A 15214-nucleotide genomic window follows, 5' to 3' on the forward strand; every position below is an offset into this window, starting at 1 on the left:
TGATGGAGGCACATCGCAAGAAAAACCGTTGCGTTGAATTGTTACCATTTTCCTAAATAGGAGACATTTTCACCATGAGATCTGCTCCTGGGATGTGGTTCTCAGCAGAGGCAGAATGGAGAGACAGATTGTCGGCCCCTGCACGCTGGAAGGCCCTCGAGAAAACACAGAATCAGACACACACACACACACACACAAAAAGGTTTAAGTTGTGTAACATTTTACCCCCATAGCGCTCATCTTGCCCTGTCCTTATGCTCAACTTAACTGCTACCCTGGGGTAAACTCCACCAAATGACCAACCCTTTTTTTTTAGAATGTACTTCTAAAATTTAATTTTCAACTAAAATATCCAGTTGTTTTGCTTTCTGGTAACATTTTTTTTTCTGGCTGTAGTAGCACAAATACAGTCTCATTTAATTTTATGGTGATAGCCAGAAGAAAGAGGAATGGCTCTACAGTAGCTGTGTATACTGGTGGAGAGACAGTTGAGCCACGACCACTTTTTCAATAGGCATTACTTTCCAATTTCTGTGTTAATATGTTTTAACTTACAAAGAAACAGATGTATCAAGGAGAACTGGATACTGTATTCAAAGATGGCACTGCATATGAACGCTGCTCACATGGGCTTATATGCTTAAACACACTCTGTGGGCTTCTTCACACCTCCCACCAGAGTCTTTCTCCCGCCAAGCCAGTTGAGAGCATGTGCATCTGAAACATCCGCCTGCTGAGTCGTCTGATTTCCTGCTCGCTCCCTGCACACATTCATATTTGGGATAATATATAATTACATTTTGACAAACAAACAACAACGACAAAAAATGACATGGCTCAGGTACACTTTCCAAATGTTTTAGGACTGAATGGATAGAAATCTGATAATAAAAATGTCATGTTATTTCAGGATGGATATCCACAGTTTTACAACTGCTATTTCATTTGGAGAAAAAAAAGCTTTTTGTGCTTGTGTATATTGTTGTTTTAATGCCCTGTGATGATTACACCAAAATCACTTCACAGAACAGTGTCTGGGAGCTTGGTAGCTGTAACTGTACTACTGGGGAATGCAAAAATCATCCTAATTGGATGACATGTTAAAAAGAGTCTTTTGATGTTTCATTACACAAATTGAGGAAAAAGGCGGCTTCATGCTGTTGTTGTAGGCTGTGGAGGACAATAGGCGCTGGTGTTTACATGCTGGGACGTCACAAAATGTCATTTTCACAGTGTGACTGAAGCATGACGGAACAATAAAAAAGAGGTGCATTTTAAAACAGACACTGTTTCATGCCGTATATTTGGCAAATCACTTCTACAAAGCTTTACACTGTAAAAACATCCTTTTATTTCCTGGAATCACCAAGGTGCTCATATATGGTGAGAGTTGCACTATTATTGTAATTATATGTTGTTGTTTTTTAAGTTGTGACAAAAAGATTTTTTTAAAAAGTATAAATGACCAACATTTATAATCAATGCAAATCAGTTAATGGTCGTCGTGATGGGAAGAGAAGGCCGTGTGTCTCGCATAGTGCTGTGATTGCTGATGATAATTCTGAAGATGACACTCGCATGGCAACTCTTAGAGAGTGAGCTGCACAGTTTTGTGCCAACAGATATTACAGACCATGACATCCTAGAAAGAGTAGTACGAGAAAAGAATATTTCTTTCAACTATTTGCAGCTGGATACGGCTTCCCATGAGGATCCCTTAAACAATCTGAAGTATTTCATTATTGGAACAGATAGTTCCTTGACTGAACAATTAGTTACCGAATTAGCATAAGCCTGGTTCTTATATCAACACACAGTTTGCGTGAAAAATCTTTTCAAAGACGGCAAATCGTCTGTTGGTCACCAGATCTGTGTTACAGCCTCGTCTTCTGTGGCGGCTCCTTCAGTCCTATCAGATACGGCCGGAGCGTCTCTTTGTACAACTTCCAGTGAATTATCCGTCTGTACATCAGCCCCAGCAGTCTGTGTAGCTTCTTCAATCTTAGATGTGTGAGGCTGGTCTCTTTGTACAGCAAAATCAGTATTCAGAACAGTCTCCTCGGTCTGATCAGTGGCTTCACAGCCTTCTGGATGTTGCCTTATAAAGTCGTTTTAATCCCAAATCTTTATTTCTTCTACCGTCCACGATTGTGGACATGAATTCTGCAAATATTCATGAGATGAATCTGTAAAGACCACATAGAACAAATGCAATCAAAATAGAGGACCTCTTGTTTTGTTTTAAAATAAGTAGTGAAATACAGATAAAGACAAACTTTTCTAAGTTTGGTCATTTTTGCAGGAGGTAAACCTTCACAGCTGGAATTCAGACAGTATTCCTTTTTAATAAGGTTTTCAGCAAAAAGAAGAAGTAAATATAAAGACACAGAGTACTTTGAATTATTCTATAAAACAGATCAAATCCAATGTAAACATAAAAACATTTGGGCTCAGCATCATTCTGCTTATTGTAATGTTTTACTGGTGTATCGTATTAGATGATGCTTGTTGACCAAACCTGCAACACAAAAGAGAAATCTTTTCTTTGTCTATAACAAAACCAGACATCCTGTGGTCTTTTCTTGATGTGAAAGAAAATACTGTTTACCGTTGCTCTCCTTGTAATTTTAAGAATTTTAGGATGGACATCAAATCTACAGATACAAAAAATTAGGTTTTTTACATGTTAAAAATATCTTAATGTATTACTTAACTTCAAGATGAGCACAGAAACAAAATAAAATAAACATTATACAATAACTTAGCATTGCTAATAGATGCTCCTTCATTAGCAGATGGACCTATTAAGAGAGGTCTTACACATTGGAAAATACATGTTGGTCTTTTGTACTGTTTTTTTCTGTCACAACTTAAAAAAGGAATTAATGTAATATTATAATTACAATAATAGTTCAACATAGGTTCCTGACTCCATGATATAAAAGTATGTTTTTACAGTGTAAAGCCTTGTAGAATGAAATGAAACACAGTGTCTGTTTTAAAATACACCCCTTCTCATTGTTAGGTCATGCTTCTGTCATACTGTAAAAATGGCATGTCATTGTGATGTCCCAGCATGTAAGCACACGCTCCTATTGTCCCCCACAGCCTAAAACAACAACAGCATGAAGTCTGCGTTTTTACTCTGTTTATATAACGAAACATCAAACGCCACTTTTTAGCAGACCAGATAGTCACATGTCCCTGCAACACTGAACACCATTTAAAATATTTCTACAGTTTACTGATAAACTATACTCAGTGAAACCATGCAATAAAGATAAATTAAATAAATCCCACCACATCCCTTCAAATATCCTGCATGCTACTTTTTCTTAGCATGTGACACACATTTCCTTGGAGACCAATTTGAATACATATTCAGTCACACCCATGGTACCATCACATGGCAGAGGCTGAGTTGTGACCTTGCAATTGCTATAGGCCTATACTGTACAAAAAAAAAAAAACATGTTGCCTTACAGATACTATAAACATTTGCAGACTCTATCCACAGCAACAAAACCAGCAGTGGCCCACCCCAGGGGTGTGGATGCCCTCATGACACATGAAACTTGGGCTCAGACCAAAATTGTCACAGGCACCCTGGTCACAAGCCCTCACACTCATACACATGATCTAAAGGACTTATGCACACACTGTGTCACATGACACATACAGTATGCTTTGTGATTAGGTGCATGTTGGGGTGGCGGGGTCTCTCACAAACACACACACACACACACACACACACACACACACACACACACACACATGGAAGGTGAATTATTAAGTCACTTTGCATCTATCATAAAGCACTTTGGCTAAGTTTAAGGAAATAATATGTAAATAAATGTTCATACACACATTATGTCTGAAGTCACTGAACTTTTTTCTGTATGAAACCAAATCAATAATCAATATTTCCATAACCTTTACCAAGTGCTGTGAGTGCCTGAACTTAACCAAAGAACCATAAAAGGATATTGGATTACATGACTGGATAGTTTCATGGAAAAACATGAAACACGTTGTGAACATTTCATTTATGCAGTCTGTATGAATATATTTCTGACTTTCCAAATACATAAGCTAACAACATATCCTTATTACATTAAGAGAAAATGTAATCTGGTTGTGATTATGTTTTATTTAAAATGTATTTGCTGTTGCAATTGAGTTGTATATAAATATCATTTCTAGCTGACAGGGTTTTTTAGGATGCCAGAATCTCTTAAGACAATACAAATAACCTATTCCATGTTCAATAGGATTACCAAATGCTATTCCAGTTCATATTGTCCTACAGTACATTAACCACAGACACAAGATTCCCTTTTACAATATAACTTAATTAATATGCAATTAATTGAATGTCATGTTTAGATAACTAGAACAAACAACAAGTTTCTGCTGTAAATCAAAAGCATTGAAATAGTCAGCAATGGAACCAGCATACAATTCATAATATGGAAAACCCCCTCCAGCTCAACTCTGCTATTTAAAAAAAAAAAAAAAGGTCTCCTTGGGGACAAGAAGAGCGAGGAAAACGACAAAGGCACTACAGAAAGTGCGATAGAAGATGAAAAGCCCAATCTGACTGGGGAAGACACCTTGCAGGCTTTTATGATGTATGAAAGAAGACCACAGGTCACTCTGCGCCAGTGAGCACCATTCCTCTGATTTGCAAAGCATATTTCCCCTCTCAGAGATCCTGCAGGAGATATGGAGGAGGGAAACCTGCAGAGGGAGAGCAGAGAGTGTGGAAAAGGTCAAAATGAATTAGAAAGTATGTAGAAAACAAGTGGGTATAGGATCAGAGGAAAAGGAGGTAAAAAAAGTCTAAGTTTCTCACTGTTTTTGAGGGCGAGGTTGTGTGTGAAATTCACTATAAGGAGCCAGGAATAGTGCAGGATCTGTCTACTTTGAGGGTTGTCTGATGTACAGTGTTGCACAAGTTTTTATTGTGACTGCCATGGAGGTTGTTTTCACCCGTGTGTGTCTATTCGATAGCAGGATTTCACAAAAAACACTGAACCGATTTGCGCTGAACTGGGAGGAGGGACGAGGAAAGGGGACAGGGACTAACCCATTACATATCAGAGCAGATGAAGATCATTTCAAATTGGAATTTTTTTCCCTGAAGTCTGGGGTATGTTGTTTGAAATTGGCCTTAGTGGAGGCCTGCACTCTCTGAATGACAGGCACAAGCCATTTATTTTGTACTTGTACACAGTAACTATGTAGCTCTGAGGGAACTTGCACAGAGGTGCTGCAGTTGGGTGGTATTTATGATGTAGCACAGTGCAATTTCAGTATGACATTTCATGCTTTGGCATGAAATATATTTTTACTCGCCTTTCTTACTGTGGTTATTTATAAATCTTTTAACACATCTCGCTCCCTTTCCAGTTTCCTTCATCCAACCCATTAATTTCCCTCACTTTGTGATGTCAAAGCAATCATAACCTCTGTGTGAAATATATGCTCACATCACATTTGCAGCATCTGCAACTCATTGGCTCCGCATCAGGCCTCACACCTCATCATCGTCTTCTTCTTCACACCTACAGTAGAGAAGTAATTATTAAATGAGTCCACTTCCTTTGGCTGAGTTGTTATATAGCCTCATGGCACACCACACCACAAGGCCTGATTGTACCTCCTCACAGCAGTTGAGCAACTGTTTCTGCTGGAGTACGACAACACCAAGTAGTGTTGTCGTACTAACAAACATAACAAAGCACATGCAGAACTGCAGTAAACCGTAACACTAGAACTGGAAGTAATAATAATGGCAATTTGTTTCACTACAATTATGATTGCATTTGCTTATGACTATTTCAGACGGTGCAGTGTGGGTGTCTGTCATAGCGCAGCCTTTTTAAAAAAAATGTTATTATATATCAGTATATTGTAGTTGCAGTTTAAGCAGACACTTTTATCCATATTGACTTACAAGTGAGGGACAACACAGTGCAGAAGGAGACCAATGAGTACTAAGTAAAGATAAAGAAGTGCGCCCAAAGTGCACAGTAAGTACTACTTATGATCACGGCCCTGGTACATCATCTCACTTCTATGTTCCCATATTGGTCTCTCCTCACTGTGCTATTTGTTCAGGTAGACACAGCCAATGAAGACTACACAACTGTAGATCCTGACTTTACATGCAATACCAATTTACAAACAATTCAGGTTTAAAATATGTCATCAATTTCTATATAATGCATATGAAGCTCTCTTTAAGTTGTTAAAAATCCAAAAAAAAGTTGGTGATACTCAAAACTATCACCGCCTCACTTCACACCACACCTGAATTGTAACAGATATAATTAGTACATTTACTCCAAAGCCAAACAACTCCTGCAATACAGTCTCTACATGCAGCACACCCACTGCATCAGTGGTTACATTTTGGCAAAGGCGTTTATATTTCAACAACACACTACTGGGAAGTGGTGAACTTTAAGATGCTGCAGGAATCAGGTAATTATTTTCAGATGAGGTTGTCATGGAATTAAGTGTTTATACACTGCATGAGAAAGTTAATGTTTTGACATGAGGTCCTAGTTCAAAAAGCCGTCCAATAAAGTATGTTTAATCATCTAAATTCCCTCAAGGATTATGCACAGATCACGTCTTTTTCCTTGCATGCAGGGTGAATCTTTCAGAATTAATTACAGTTTGAGTCCTGTCACTCTGCCCTTAACATTTCACTCACAAAGCCAACCTGCATGTGGTGCTTGCTCCCTGTTATTCTATGATTCATAATTCTGCTCACACTGAAGCTCATTATGACTAGCTCACAGGTCATTTCCATTTTGTAGCATGTAGAGACATCTCTTGTTGGATTTGTATTCAGAATCTACCTACATCATTGGTTTAAGAGGCTTTTAATAGGTAAGTGATGTGCAGCCACACGTCTCACTCTTCCCTGTTGAATTGCAATACTCTTAGAAAAGCAAAAAGTCCATAAAGAGCATAACCAACTGTGTGTAGGAATTCAAGTTGAGGATTGAATTTCACAGTGGTCTGCGTTTGACAAAAGTATTGGTGTATAAACGTTTCATGAATTTAATGAGACCGTACACTGTTGTCTGTCAGCCTTGTGTGCACATCTGTGTTTGTGTGTGTGTGTGTGTGTGTGTGTGTGTGAGAGAGAGAGAGAGAAAGCGAGACGCCTTAAGTACAAAGCAATTCCCGTAGGAATTATGCATAAAACTGTATGTTGCACCCTTGTGTGAGCAGCTAAGTCCAAAAGTGTTTTTCACCCTTTTAGATCATTTGATTTGATTTTCAAAGAGCCAAAGAATAAAAAACTACACTGTTGAACAACACAATAGGCAAAAACAAACAGCGGTAATTTCTGTGGCAGATTTGTGTATTTATGTTGTTGTTTTTTTTCTTGTTTCCTACCAAAGTCATTTCATGTCCTGGAGGGACTCCTCAGAAGAGACTCAATGGTGTCTGTATGTCTATAAAGCCCTGCTTGGAAAATTACCATCATACATCACACCTATGTTGCACTGGAACCTTGATCCACTTTTATCTTGTGCCAATCATTGGCTGGTTCTTTGGGTAACCTCTACTAGGACTGACCTTGGAGGGACTGCTTTCAATATCAGTGCAGCAGAATCCTGGAATCTCTTGCAAGGAATTCTTGCTAGGAATCGACTTAATAACTGTCCATTACCTGCCTGCAACTATTTTAACTGATTTCATTTGATTTTCTATTGTTGTACCTCCCATGGTAACTATTTCAAGTGATTTGTTGTTGATTTTGTATATTTGTATTTTTTTTTATTTTATTTTGCATGTTGTAATCTCTGCATCATTGTAAATTAAGGTCACCCTCAACGATTAATTTGAGAATCTTGAATAAAGGCTATAATAATAATAATAATAATAATAATAATCATAAAGCAAAATCCTTATGTAACAATATTCAAATGTGACAGGTTTGACTGTGGCATTGGGTTGTGTGAAACTCTCTGCAGACAAATTTAAAGTCACTCTAATGAAGAATGACTTTCTCATGCTATGAGTTGGTTTTGCGAGTTACATCAAAATCACATTATTTTTACTTCTTAAAAACTATATCTTAGAACTATAAACTATTAATATTAATTACATCAATAATTTGCCTATGTTGTACTAGTGCACACACCACAAAATTTTCATACAAATGCACAGAACTATGGTTAGGTATTGTAACCCAGCCTCTACAATTACAGGAGGAAACGTCTAACCCACGGTCACATGTCACTGACTTGCATCGATGCTACAATGTTCCTCCTGCAGGAGGCATGAAGCTCATCCGATTTGCCAAGTAACATGAATAGTTCATTGATGGTAAAGCTTATCGAGTCTGAGATAATTACACAGTCTGAACTCTGACACTTAAACATTCATTTTTGTTAAAGCTATTCAAGGAGCAGTAATTTTGAATAGTGGCTCTTCCAGCAACTGCATTAAAATGTATTCTAATTTGCCCTTCATTGACCTTTTTCAGTATGCTTTCATCTTTATGTAAGGCTCTTTATAATGTGTATTTTTTTCCATCAAGACGAAAGGTCCAAATGGGCGACTGTGTGCGAATGTGCTGTTTCACAGTTTCGATCTGACAACTGATCTCCGTGGTTGCATGAAGCATGTGACAGTAGTACATCAGTATATCTCTCTCTCTCTCTCTCTCTCTCTCTCTCTCTCACACTCACACTCACACACACAAACAGAAGACTAAAACACAATAATAAATCAGACTGACAGCCTATAAGTCTTTTTACACCGTGCCTTCCCCTGAAGTCAGCCCACAGACACACAGCATCGGTGACATACATGATTATGTGCACCATATAGTGAGGCAACAACAGATTCAATATGTACACCCACATACATACAGGATGCTTCACTGGATTTGAATGGTTGCACATGCACACACACACATTGGTTAGTATTCTTTTGAGGGCAATTTAAATTTGCAATGGATGCTTAACCAGTGATGAAAGTAGGTATTATATTCTTGCTGGTGGTAACCATTCCTGCTAAAGGCATCAAGTCAAACCTAGGGGCAGCAGTTCAGTCCCCATGTGGTCTAGAGTGCACTGCAATTTAAAGGTCCCATATTTTACACTTTTTACTTTTTATCCATTGGAAAATAAATTTGTGGTTTTAAAAGTACCAAAACCCATAGCAATTTATTTTTACATCTCCTCTCTCAGGCGTCTCAAGCAAGCAGAAATGTCTTAACTTTGCTTTTCTATCTTGCAAGTTCATTTTATTTCCAGCTCTTGAATGTATATCTCTGAAAAGCTCTCTTTATCTTCTTGACTGTGTCTGGCCTGAGCGTGTGTGTGTGTGTGTGTGTGTGTGTGTGTGTGTGTGTATGTGTGTCTAGCAGAGCAAACACAGCTCATTCATCATCCCTGTTACCTGTTTAGCTAATGAATCTAACCCTGGCTACACCTCAGGGATGAGAGATGGGGTCAGAGGTCGCACCTCCAAGATATATACTCCCAAAAGCCATACATGCAGCTGCCCAGAGTCTCACTTCAGATTACTACTAACTGGCCTAAAACATCTCACTAACTGGGCTCCCTTGCACTGTTTTCAACACTTTTTTTTTTTTTTTTGCTGAAGCTTCAGTAAACAGACATTCTTTAATCGTCTTTGCCCTCTCCTATATGACATTGAAATTTTGAGACCGCATGTCTTAATTTGCACAGGAGGTTAATACCATGGTTCAGCGATAAGACCGAGCCTACACTTTATATTGCTGTTCGCTCTACAGCCCATCCTCTCTCTCCTCTCCTCATCCACCTTATCCCCTTTCTCCGTTCCCCTCTCTTGCTCATTTCACAAGCACGAAATCACTACGCCGAGACCCACATACCAAAATCGCTTAAAGTCACACTGATCTTTTCCCTCCTGTTGGTCTGTTTGGACAGTGTATTGTCTTATCCATCCAGCTCCTTGGACACATGGGGCCGGTTCCTATCTTAGCTGACATTGAGGGAAAGGCAGGATACACCTTGAGCAGGTCGCAAGTCTGTCACGATGCCGACATATTGACGGACAGGCACGCACGGTGAAGTCGGCGGGTGGCATGGCGGTGCAGGTTAACACTGTCGCTTCACAGCAAGAAGTACAGTCCATCCTCATTAGCGCACAGGCATTAGATCAAACACTCTTCTTCAACACTTGCACATTATGAACATACTAATGATGGTTATTCCCTGATTATTTCCATAATTACCTAAAAACACACTGACAGAAAAGGCTCGAGAGATAAGTCCTGTGCTTTCCCATGTATTCATAAGCAGGCGTTAACATGTTCAGAGGTCATTAACCTACCTCTGAACAGGTGCCGCAGCCCCCTGTCCATCTCCGCCCAGCCAGCACAAGCCACCGCCACTCAACACGCCACGGTGTTCAACAAATGGAATCTGTATCTTATGTTTCTGACCTATCATTTCGAAAATGAGATGTTGAAGGTTTTCCTGTTTCCAGATGCCAATCATACAAATTATATCCATGTCCATGTCCTGGCAGCACATAATGGTTTCCTGTGATAAGAAAGTAACATCACAGGAAGCCATTAAACATATTTATGCATATGTAGGCCTCATGGGAGATGTTGCTGAATGACTGAACTGATTAACCAAATCTCACCAAGAAGAAATCAGCCACAGCTGGTGAACGTGCGGTTGAGAGATGCAGCGGCAGCTCTCAATAATTTTCTTTCCCTGTAGACACCTCCTCCAACTGGATAGAAAATATAAAGGCGTATACATTGAGAAAATGCTTTAGGTTAACAATGTACATCATGAAAGTGGGTTGGTTATATAGGGTGGTTTAATGGAAATGTGCAAATCCATCCGACCACATCGTCCCCAATCTTTACCTTGACCTACTTCCTCTGAGCACCATCTCCCCAACAAGGACCTCACCAGTATAATGAGAGAAGTTATACACCAGGTGGTCGAAGGTGACACATGACAAATGGATCACATGCACTTCACATTCCTAAAATAGGGTTGAATGGAATAGTAATATGCCTATGGGATTAATTCCACTGGGACTCGCTGGACCTCTCGTGTTCTTCCCATCTGTTCTCTATGATACAGGCCAGTAACATGAGGCAGTGCCCGCCAAATAGCCATCCAGTTTCCTGCATATTAATCAGGCCTGGGTGAGCGGGCAACAGCCTGAGATTGGTGTGGAAATATCCTGGATGGTCTCTGGAAATGAGTTCCTCAGATTTGTTTCTGGACAGAGAACAAGCAGATGAAGTGATACGTTTTTTTTCCTCTTGCCAGGAAATAGGAAGTTACACAACATATTATTAGCTCGTGTTTTTTTTTTTGTTCTTTTTTGAGAAAGGATCTTTCATGGATGAATGCATTTGAGAGTTATAGTGCACTTGGATAACTGCCTGTAAACATAATCACCATCAGTGTATAGCGCTGATAGCTGATAGCTTCTCACACACAGAGAAGACGATATTTGTCAACAGTGTTCAGGCACCATTCACTTATTTCTCTTCTTCTTAGTTATTATGAAGCAACCCCCCACTTCTTCAGTCTCAGCATGCTGTGTTACATAACAACAGGCTTCCAGGTCTATTGACTGCTTAAACTAAGACGCAAAGTTAATTTTCACATTGGAATTTCCTGATGGTATTATAAATAAAATCTTACCAGAAACTCAGAGATCATTTAGTTTTTGCATCACCTTGAAGTAACCTTCCCTCACTTATCCACTCAGTAGTGTGCACATGTACTTCTGGAGGCAGAGCTAAAAAAATAATTGTATGTAACTGCCAACTTGTTTATAATTGTTTATTTAAGGTTTACAAAGTGTTAAAAATCAGATTAATAACCTAATTATAAACCATTTATAAATCCTTTATAAGGGTAATCTTATTAAGTGGTAGCCAAAACTCTAACTGTATCTGATGTACTCAAAAGTAAGTTAGACAAAGATAAAGAAGAAAGCAAAAGAGAAGAGCAGTGAGGAGGGAAACAGAGACTAGAAAGTGATGAAGGGCCATGATCAACCTCTTTATAAAAGATGGACCATCTAAACTTCAAATAAAGGCAGTGAGAAAATGAAGAGAGAGCCATGTTGCCTGATGGGAGGAACTTTAACTATATGCAAATTGTAGATGCTTAGACAAAAAGGCAGTGGAAAATCTTTTTGGCCTCTTACAGATTTTGTCTTTCCATTAGCTGATGTGGAGTGTTACTGCAGATTCACTGCCTGCAGGATGTATTCAAAATTCTTATCAAATTAAACCAGGGCTCAAATTTGCAATAAAGCACAGTCGGCTGCCAAATGCATTTTCCCTGGATATGCTTCTCATCTTGGCACATTTGGTGTTCCCCATTCTGCTATGAACATTTGCTGAAGCTCAGTCAAACCAGATGTATAAAGTCTGCGAGCAGCTATCTGCAGGTAATTCTAACCGTTTTCATTGACAGCCAAAGGAAAGTCTGAACTGCAGGTCAACCAGTCAAGGACTTTAAGACTGTTGTTCTTTTGATACAATTCAGGCTTTTATTGAACTGTTTGCTTTGGGCTCATTGATCTGGCAGTAATGCATAATTTTCTTTCCTCTAATATAATAATCCCCCATCCCTGCTGCTGGGAAAAAAAACAAACAAACAAACATGTATAATCACATGATTTACAGACGCGTTCCTGAAGAGAACAGAGCCATTGTTAATATTATTGGTAACATCTGTGCCTTTCCTACTATGACAAGTTGAAATGTCTGTTGTGAAAAAAATGGCCTGTTTTGTTTTTTTAAAGTTCACTGGTCCAGAGTAAAATACCTCAACTACTGGATGGAATGCCATCGGTGACCACCTGAATTTTAATGTAGCACCATCATCGCGTAGTTTGGCTTATGTATCGAACAATTAGATTTTCTTTATAAGGAGTATCAGAGACTCAGAGAGCTGCTTGTATAGCTGTAGACTTCACATCTATGGTTCATTGACACTGCATTTTTCCCCAATTCAGTAGGTATATTCTCCAATTTCAACATACTTTGCTGAGTTAGAAGTATTAAGACTATAATAAATGTAATTATTACCAGTTTGTCCCTTAACAGTATCCGATGAATCCATCACTGAGGCCTTTCATGTTAGGGAAGGAACGAAAACATAGTTATGTAAAAATGTGCTGTGTACCTCATTGCACCTCAGTTCAAAAAAAAAAAAAAAAAAAAAAAAAAAAAAAAAAAAGGAGTCAAGACAGAAGAGAGAGAGAGAGTTAGAAAGTCAGTGAGATAGACTGGGGGACAGGGAGAGGAAGACTAGAGAAAGACAGAGAGAGAGTCAGTCTAAGAACATCTAAGCAGGGCTTTAATTTCCCAGGGGGGGCCTGCTGGGATCTTGTGGTCCCCAGTACACCAGGCTGAGCTGAGGAGAACTCAGTCTGACCAAATGGAAAGCCCACAGTAAGAGACGGGCCAATTAAGGCTCAACCAATACCCTCAGTCTCATTGGGCCTCTGACAGGTCAGACTGTATGTGAGGAAGAAGGGGAGGACCATGCCGCATGCTGCCACTGGGCCCTGTTGTGTAGAAGTGTATAGAACTATATCCATGTGTGTATGTGTGTGTTTTCTGCCCCAGATATATAATTTAAGAATTTCACTTTTCATTTAGTATCTTGAATAATTAAATAGCGCTTCACCCTCTCAGTCCTGATGTTGTTTGCAGTAAAACACAAAACAAAGAGTTAGAGGCTGGATGATATATACATGGAGTGACTTAAGTAAAGAGTTCAAGCTGTAATTCATCTCATGAAAGGCTGCAAGGAAAGCAGTTAGATCAATATATGAGCTTATATTAATAATAGAAAATGTATGTTATTTTCAAAACACTGACAAAGTGTTTCGCAATAAAAAGAGAACACATTTAAAAAGATAATAAAAGAAACTAAGAGCAATAAAAACTAATCACATTATAAACACAAATAGAGTAAAACCAACTAAAATGCCATAAAGTTAAATCACCAAAAAGCAATTTCAAACAATTCAGTTTTTAACAGTGATATAAAAGATGAGACAACTTTCCACAGTCTAGGACTCCTGACTGCAAAGGCCCTATCACCTTTGTTTATCAATCTAGACCGGAAGCAACCCTTTCAAAACGATGGATACTGTGGGCTATAGTATTCAATAAAATCTTAAAATTGAAAGCAGTTGGTATCCAGTGAAGAGAAGCCAGGATCGGTGAAATGGGGTCATGGCTGCTTGTCAAAGTTAAAATCTTGACAGCAGACTTTTGGACCAGCTCCAGGCAGGACAGAGATGTTTTTTGCTGATATCAGAGGGCAGGGAATTTAAGTCGTCCTATCGATTGGTTATGGAAACATGAATAACAATCTCCAGATATTTAGCAGAAAGAGATGGTCTACTCCTGAAACAGGATTGAGCCATTGAGTAAATATAGGGCGAGTTTATGATCAAAGATGACACCAAGATTTCTATAATGCTGAGTTATGGAATGAGATAGTTGGCCAAGATCATTCAAAATTTGGTTGAACTATCTTGACAGTTTTATCAACATTTAGCTGCAGGACATTTTGTTTTTCAGGTTTATCAGGTTGTCAGTGTTCTGAAAGATGTTTTCAAGGTCACAGTTTAGAGAAATCCGAGTATCGTCAGCATAGAAACAGAAGCCAATATTATGTCTGCATATGAGGTGGCCTAGAGAGAGCAGGGAGTATTGGACCAAGTACCACGCCATGGAGCACCCCGCAGTGAAAACTTGTTGTAGCTGACCTACAATCAGTGGTATCAAAGCAGAAGTACCTGTCTATAGGCAGGACCAAACCACTACAGAGCAGTGCCACCTATACTAACCCAGTTCTCAAGACAGTCCAAGAGGATGTCATGATCAGTGGCATTGAATGTTATGCTTAGGTCCAGGAGAACGAGAATGGATTTATGGTCAGCAGCGGCTGACAACAATAGAAGAATCAAGAGATGGCTTTCTTAAAAGTGATTGAATGAGAATTCAGGAACAGAACATGTCAACAGAGCAGTTTAAAATTTGCAGAATAGAGAAACTGTTAAAAACATCTTTCAGAAACTTTGCAGGGAGAATATCCAAAGGACATGTTGAAGGTTTTATTTTCATTATCAAATGAGATGAGAAGCATGGAGGAGAAATCGGATTAAATGAGCAGAGAGAAAC

At 39.0% G+C, this 15214-nt stretch overlaps 1 long non-coding RNA gene across 1 annotated transcript in view; it reads right to left on the bottom strand.

Moving 5' to 3' along the window:
- Positions 1-4077: 4077 nt before the first annotated feature.
- LOC130183057 (uncharacterized) overlaps positions 4078-15214 on the bottom strand; it is a 54356-nt gene continuing 43219 nt past the window's right edge. Inside the window, exons 3-4 of the long non-coding RNA XR_008829770.1 lie at positions 5493-5567; positions 4078-4740 (exon numbers count right to left, since the gene is read on the bottom strand). This is a non-coding gene — a long non-coding RNA (uncharacterized LOC130183057). The remainder of the gene's footprint in view (positions 4741-5492; positions 5568-15214) is intronic.

Source organism: Seriola aureovittata, chromosome 15, assembly GCF_021018895.1.
Source record: "Seriola aureovittata isolate HTS-2021-v1 ecotype China chromosome 15, ASM2101889v1, whole genome shotgun sequence".
In the NCBI taxonomy this organism is placed as follows: Eukaryota; Metazoa; Chordata; class Actinopteri; order Carangiformes; family Carangidae; genus Seriola; species Seriola aureovittata.